At 41.2% G+C, this 8,287-nt stretch overlaps 1 long non-coding RNA gene across 1 annotated transcript; it reads left to right on the top strand.

Moving 5' to 3' along the window:
* Positions 1–1,628: 1,628 nt before the first annotated feature.
* Positions 1,629–7,003, top strand: LOC112494621. The gene is made up of 3 exons (XR_003060226.1): positions 1,629–1,792; positions 6,085–6,426; positions 6,514–7,003. It is a non-coding gene; the product is annotated as an uncharacterized LOC112494621 (long non-coding RNA).
* Positions 7,004–8,287: the final 1,284 nt, after the last annotated feature.

The raw sequence follows: 8,287 nt of genomic DNA, 5'->3' as shown, positions 1-8,287 counted from the left end.
CCCCCCCCCCCCCCCCTCCGCCCAATCGACTCTTCTTATCCTTCCTTTTATCGTCCTTAACGTTCTCTTATCGGTCTGTGATTGATCGAGGCAAGCTTTTATAATAATTACTCGATTATCTCGGCGTATTAGCCCTAATTGTTTACGGCGACTTGGCACATATACTTAGTTACGTTAAAGCATGTGTATATATGTGTATATATATATATATGTATATATCATCCATAGTCCGAAAACACCCTTATATGAAATTATGTAATTTCCCTTTTTTTTCAATAACACACGTGACACGGTCACGATGCGTAAGAATTTTTGTAGGTGTGAAAAAAAAAAATAAAATAAAAGCCAAATCTACCGAGAATGGGAAAATCAGCAAAAGGTTTTTCAAGGCTGAGAAAATGTCTCGTACGTGAGTACCAGACCACGTGGGTGGATTCGCCGCGAGAACAAAAATCGCGGCGAGGAAGATCGGACCGTGTTTGTATATATACGTGTATATAGAGTCCTCGTGTGCAGGGGGACGAGGGGGGGTGGTCCTGGGCTTGTAAAGATATTAGGCGAAGGGTAGCAAGGAAAGCCCATCACCGCGAGCCTCGTAAATTTTACGTAGCTGCCGAAACTCTCCCTTGGACCGGCGTCTCTCCTCGCAGTTACGTTACCGCACTCGGCGTATAGGCCTATATAAGAATATACTGCAAGTAGCATCTCTTCAATCCGACCCCATTCACATAGCCCTCCTTTTCCCTTTCTCCGCTCCCATTTACACCCCCCTCAACCGCCCCTCTAGAATATACAGGGTATACGTGTATATATATATGTATATATAGACACATGTGTCTATATAGACACATCAAATCTAGAGCTTCCTCATACATCGCACAGGTGAAGATACATGTAGGGTGTGTATATATATATTTACAGATACAGGGTGCTTGGGGGAGCAAGCGGGAGGGCGAGGGGGAGGGAATAAGGGTGTTTTTCGTTGACTTCTTACTTTACCTATCTATTTGTTCTCTTTGCCGTACTGTACTTTTCTAATACTTTTGCCTCTTTCTGTACCTGCTGTACATCCATACCTTTTTGTACGTGTGTTATTTGCACGTTGCTCCTGGAGCCGCCACCTCCCGGTAAAGGGGGCATGGAAAAAGTTTCCGGAACAGAGTATAGCTGCTGCCGGATCTTTGATCCTGGAAGCCCGTGCAAAATCCTGGATTTCAGAATATCTTACGCGGGAACCCTCTTGGCACGTGTACCGTAGGTATGTACAGTCTGTGAAATAAATGGTCGAATTTTCAGTGGACGCGCTGCTGGGTGGACGGAGGTAGTGGGATATTATTGTATACCAAATGGACTGGGGGACTGTTGGTTACGTAACACAGGTGGGGATACAGTTGGTACGGGGATGTATGTTGCCGATGGGAAGGATCCCTCGTGGCCTAGACTATTTTTATGCATATTTAGGGGGATGAAAGCCTTTCGATCCTCTCGAAATGGAAACTTGAATTATTGCTGGTATTTTGTAGTTCTTTTTTTTTTTTTTTAGTTTTCTTATGTCACGTGATTTATACGGATCTTTTGTGCGCATGCGCCTCGCGCACGTGTTTCTCGTATTTAGACAGGCGCGAACAGGCTCGCGATAGGAGGGAGGTTGGAGTATGTTATCTTTGTAAGAAGATTTTCGTCGAGGACGAGGGGAATGAACAAAAAAATGACACCGTATAGAGAGGGGTCGGAGAAAAATGACGAACAGACCCGTAAGCGATAAAGGACTTTGGCGGGAAGATTTAAATCGGTAAGAAGGACCCGTCGGAGAGTATAGAAATTTTTAGGTTAGTTTTTCGTGATCTTTTTTTTTTAATCGTTCCTTACCTTGTTATTTATGTTCTACCTCTCTGGCTAGCGTACCGCCACGTGTGGATCTTGTATTTGTTTTTTTGAATTTTTTTTTTTTCAAATTTTATTTTACTTCCGGTCGTAGCAATCGACGTGCAAAATCAATAGCTGAACGCGCGATTCTTGGAGAGATTGAAATTTCTGTGCGAACACGAAACGAGGAAAAAGGAAAAATGATGAAAAGTAAAAATTGGGTCGTGCGAAAATTCACTGTCATACGTTTAAATTGCGAACCGCGAAAAGTTCGATTTCGCGTCTCGCCGTCGGAGAAATGCCATAAATGAGGATGGAAAGGCTGAAGGGAAGGGTCGAGGGTCGAGGGGGCTGGGAGGAGGGAGAAAAAGTTTTGAACGAAACCCCGGGGGCTACACTTCGCCGATACGATGTCTACGGTCCTGCTTAGTTCTATAGCAGTGAATTTTCGTCCGATCCACTTACACGTATAAATGTATTTCTGCGAGGAAAGGGAGACAGACAAGTCTCGCTATTTGAAAAATCTTTAAATTTAGATCATACTAAAATTTTAGTCACGCCGTACCAACCTGTGGTGATCGTAGCTCAAAATTAGTCACGAGTCGATTGAGGTTAAAAAATTATATTTTTCCGGCAAAGGATAAAGAAAATGTAATGTTAAAAAATTTTGAGAAAAAAATAGCCATGGAAAACCTAAACCAGGCGAATTTCCAGGACTTAGCATCAGCGTACTTGTCGACGGGGATTACGACGTCGACGTCGACGTCTACGTAGTCCCGGGATGAAGCGTCCTGCGGAATAGAATCGAAAGAGGGCAGTTCGGATTAGCATATTATTCACTGGCACCCCCGTACCTAGCGTTGGGTTCCTTAGAACAGGTGCCCTTCCACTTACTCTTATCTTTTCTTTCCTCTCTCTCTCTCATTCACCGTAGCCATCTTCTATAACGTCCTATACCTCTTTCTCGCTGTCTCTCGTCTTCCTAACAAAGTCCGAAAAAACACTGCAGCGTCAAAACTTTAAATCCTCTCGAATAATACCGAGGCGTCGCCTGCGTCGGGCGACGTCTCGTCTTATTAAAACGCCATGTCTCTGTGAATTCCCTCGTGTCTTCTCTCTCTCTCTCTCTCTTTCTTGTTTTTATTCAGTTTCATCTCCTACCATCTTTCCATTTCCCTCTTACCTTTCTCCTATCTTTACGTCAGCACTGTCATCCTTTATATTCCTTGATTCTCCGTGATTCTCGCTTCGTTACTACTTTTTCAGATTTTCAATCGGTCCACGTTTGAAAAAAAATTTATCGTGACTAACAATCGTTTCAATCCGAGTTCACTTAGACGAAGTGGTGACAAATTTTGAATCTGGTAATAAAATTTTTTTTTTTTCAACTTTGGGGTAAATATGTAAAATTTTTTTATTGTTTTTATAAATCTTGTACAATCGTTTTTTTTTTTTTTAATAATTGTATCGTAAAACTTTGGGAGTTTCGTTGCATCTCGTCCGGTACGCTCTGCTAATTAGGATTGCGCAATTAGTCGGTTTGCACGTGCGTCCTAATCAGAATGGAAGTTTACTCCCCGAAGTTGACGAGTCCAACGTAGAAATACCGTCTGGAATCCTGTTATCCTTGGTGCTTATACTTGCTCAAAGTGCCTCACGGATCTTGGCATTGGGTGCAAAAAGCAGTGTAGACTTTAAGGGTGGTAATTTTAAAGCGAGATAAACATAAATATATGACACTGAACCTAAGCCACAGTTACGTAATGCCGATCAGGGATTAATTTACCGCGTAAAGAATTTTGGCGTACCCTAATTTATCGATGGTAATTGTTTCTAATTTTTCCAAGCTCGGACGGCAAAACAGTTTACGGCTGAAAAATGATGATCAATAAAACGGAGGATATTCCTAAGGAATTATTTTAAAGTTATTTCAGAGTTCAATTTTTCATCTCTTCGTACGCCCGCTCTAATCGTACTCGTTGCTTTCTCTTTTCACTTTGTACCCGTTCTTAGGCCATTGATTCTCCTTATTCGACTAATTTTTTCAATCCAACTCTCCTCCCGCACTAATTTCTTTTTTCACCTCCCAAGAAACGAGGACAGTCTCGCAAGGTACCGGCCGGCCATAGGAGTGGACATCTGGCAAAGACGTCGCCTCGAATCCTCCTTTCACTTGGCGAGTCGTGCCAAAAGGAAGCAGGACTCGAGGGGGTGGCCGGCTGTGGGTGGTTGCAGGGAGGTCACGGGAGGGTCGAGAATCTGCGATTTCGCTCGCCGATAAAGGGGATAAATTGACCTCCTCTCCCCTCCCCTCCTCCTCCCCCTCCCCACCGCGAGCGAAAAATTCAATTAAAAATGAGTCGACCTCACCGGCCTTTCCCATTGCAACCCGCCACACTAGCCTGCACGATCGCCGAAGGCCTGAACGGCAAGTGCACGAGCTCTGATCTTCCTTTTTTTACTTCGGGACGAAAAAAAAGGAACAGCCCCAAAAACTTTCTCAGGGTCCTGCAATGTAAATGGGGTACGAATCGTGGTAAATTAAAGAACTGAGAACCCGTTGGTTCGTAGGTGGAAAATAAATGTTGTTTCTTCACTTTCGAGCCTTTGTTATCCAATGTGGAAGATTTTTGCACGTTGACTGTTGAAATTCGAAATTTTGTAAAATCTTCACTTTTAATCACTCCCGGTATCCACTTTCTGACTTTCGCTCAAATGAGGGACGTAGGTGTACGTGGGCTTGGAAAGTGGGTGGTTATACCCTTCGGCATCATTCATTATCAGCTACCTTCATAAAGGATCATTAATATCGTCCTTCGGACAATGTTACACGTTTTGGCACTAAGAGCTGAGGTAAAAAATCGGCACGGCACATCAGCCAGTTATGCTGTGCTGGAGCCAAGAATTGACTATGTTAAATAGCGTCCTCGAATTCGACGAATTTGGGTTGTGGGAAATTTTGTAGTGAACAAAAAATTTTTTTAATATTTCACCTGAAAATAATGGCGGATCGAAAAAAAAAACTTTTTGATTCGCTTCAATTTTTTGGAATAACTTATCATTTTATCTCAACTTTGGGTTAGCTTTATTTATTCTTAATTCGAGGTTATGTCGTGTTTCACTTCCCGAACTTACAATAGCCTCGTTAAGTTAACGTGTATACGTAATCTTGGAAATGGCTTGATATACTGTCGAATGAAAAATACCTTTTTACTAATTAATCGCTTATTTACATAGCCCCCATGGTTAATACCCTCGAAAAAAACAGGCCATTAATCAAATGCTGATGTGGACTAATGGATTTGGCTGGCCGCGAGCCGAACCTAAGGACGAAGGTCCTGACCGATATTTCATCTCGGTACAATCCGAGTTCTCTTCTGTCCAGGACATTTTTCTTTTTCCAAAGTTCTCCTCTTCCTGGACCGTACTACCGGGCGAGCATTGACATTCCCTCATTTTATAGCTGACTCTGTATGGGTATCATATCCATTCCTCCCCCCTCGCCTTTTTTCCTTTATCCCGTTTTTTTTCTCCACTTTTTCCTTCCTCTCTTGATATCCATCATTTTGCATGTACAATATGCGCCTATATATACGGTGAGCATGAAAATCTTAAGAATTTTCAAAAATTACAAATTCCCATGTCCCGGCAAGAATTTCGTTCTCCAAACGAGACTGTTCAGTTAGACGTATCGAATAATTAATTGGCGCGGGAAAATGCATGTGACGCAATCGAAATTTCGTTATCTATTAACGTCAAACTGATTTTTTTCGACCTCTACTACGTACGCATATAATTCAAAAATCTTCGTTGGGTGTTCAATTTTTTTTTTCGCCATTTCAGTTTGGTCAGATTTACCTGAAATTCGAAAAAAAATATCACGGGCCATATGAATTCGATAGTGATGACGTGTGACGTGAAAATCTGATTACGTAATACATGTAAGTCTACAGGGTGGTCTGTTTGAAAATTCCAACAAGACTAATTTAACCATGACCACCTGATACATTAGTATACATGAATTTATTTCGGACCACCCTGTACATTTGAATCGGTTAACTGCAGGCTAAAATATTTATTTTCACGGTATAGAAAGTCGACCACCCGTTACCCGGTCGCGTTTATTAATTATAGCTACTAATTACGTTACGAGTACAAGTAACTCAATACTTGCTATATGGAGAATTTTACTATTAAAAATTCTTCGTCCTCTCGCAGATTACAGGACAAAAATTCTCTATCGGCGATCGTGTTAGCTGTCGTCGATTCGGAACGCCAGGGTGCTCTGCGTATCCTGGAGACATATTTCAACAATGTTGATGAAGGCTAGAAAAAAGAAAAATGGTCAACAGAAAAGAAGAAGCATAGAAATGAAATCAGTAATCCGACGAGACCCGACGGGTACATAATGGAGATACCCATATCGATGGTTATAAGAAGTGGGAACAATGAATGAACTGAATAATAGGAGACGAAAGAAAAAGAGGAGAGACACGAAATAAGGAGGACAAGAAAGAGAAAAGTAATACCACTAGCTGATAACGGTGGAATAATGCGAACGTGGGTTTCGAAATGCTGATTCTTCCCGTGTCATTTGTATATCCATATATGTTCTATGCTACCGTGTATATATATATATATATTCAGAATTTTACAGGCACAAAAGGACGCCCTCGCGATAAAACGGCGCGAAAATCAAACAGACGAGAGGACAGTTAAGTAGGTGGGTATAGGTAGGGATAAGATCGTTTCAGGGATGGCTGATGGCGAATGTGTGAAGGAATGCAGAAATTGTGTGGAAGGTGAAGAGACGAGAAGCGAAGGTTGAGAAGTAGAACGACCCGAAGCCCGTAAAGTACCGTAAAGTCGTAGGCTTTTCGCTGAGACATTAAGCGGCGGACTTCTCGACATGGGAAATTCGCGCGTTTGAATATTACTCACGCTCAATTAAACTCATAGAGCTGCGGCCTACCCGAAAGGCCATAATGGCATAATAATTGATCGAGGCCTTTAGAGTAACTGCGCACACAAACTGCCTCCCCTGTATTCCATCGCCATTTGACTTCGTACTGACTACCGGAAGAGAAATATATTTTGGTCGTATATCAAAAAAAAAAAAAAAAGGCGAGGATAATAAGGAGGAAGAGAAAACATTTTATACGTTCCTTCCTTTAACAATAAGTCAGTCCGATGAAACGCTTTCGAAGTGGGGATCATGAAAGTTTGTATTCACTGGATTAAACTATGTACAAAGTGATATAAATGGTTATGTAATTCATTTTTAATCTTGTTACACTATTACACTGAGAGGTTATATTATTGTGTAATTGGACCTCGTATAGTTGTAGAATGTTTAACGATCTTAAATAAGTGCTTTCTGGATACGTGTTAATGTTTTCTTTATGGGTATCTTTGCCTGTGCATGAGTAACGTGTAAAAGGTGGGGTTAGAATTGAGAACGGCAGTTATGCTGCATAGACGTAGTACGTGGGTACGCACATTCGACATGGGAACGACATTCGACAGTATCCATTTGAAGTAACTGCACTGGATTGTGTCGCCATCTAGGAACTTGTACGTTTACCTTAATTTTATTAGAGATTGTACGATGATTGTACAATCGTTGATTGAGGTTAAGTAAAGTATCAGTAGGTATCTTATCAATGGTTCGAATTCATATCGATTAATGGTAATTGATATAAAGAGGAAGATTGTACAATCGTTGATTGAGGTTAAGTAAAGTATCAGTAGGTATCTTATCAATGGTTCGAATTCATATCGATTAATGGTAATTGATATAAAGAGGAATTAAAACACAATCTCAAAACAACACTGAATGCCAGCTCCTTATGCATACCTGCACTGAAGCGTATGGTGCGACTATTATCCTTAATAGGTATTTTAACGGTGTTACGTACCAGAACTATTGTTAAAATCTATCAGGAAGTATAGAACTCCTCTAGAACAATTGAAAACGCTTATTGATGAAACATTATTCCAAAATTGAAGAGCTACACGGGTGTGGAGCTCCAGCACCGCACTTTTTTAAAATTTCTGAAAAATAATTCAACAATAGGCTTTTTTAATAGTTCTCGAGGAGTTCTTTAGTTCCTGATAGGTTTTAACAATAGTTCTGGTACGTAACACCGTTAAAATACCTATTAAGGATAATAGTCGCACCATACGCTTCAGTGCAGGTATGCATAAGGAGCTGGCATTCAGTGTTGTTTTGAGATTGTGTTTTAAACAGTTCCCGGATAGTTCTCTCTAGTACTCAATGTTGGAACCATAGTTCCGTTTTGAACTATTGTTAAATAATGCTGGAAGCTAGCACCACATCGCTTCACTCCTTAATGCAGGCAGGCATTAGGTGCTGGCTTTTCTCTTAGTAAATCTTATCGAGCTTACACTGTGCAGTCGA

Source organism: Cephus cinctus, unplaced genomic scaffold (assembly GCF_000341935.2).
Source record: "Cephus cinctus unplaced genomic scaffold, Ccin1 Ccin1_scaffold0678, whole genome shotgun sequence".
Classification (NCBI taxonomy): domain Eukaryota; kingdom Metazoa; phylum Arthropoda; class Insecta; order Hymenoptera; family Cephidae; genus Cephus; species Cephus cinctus.
This window is presented reverse-complemented; position numbering and strand designations above follow the sequence as displayed.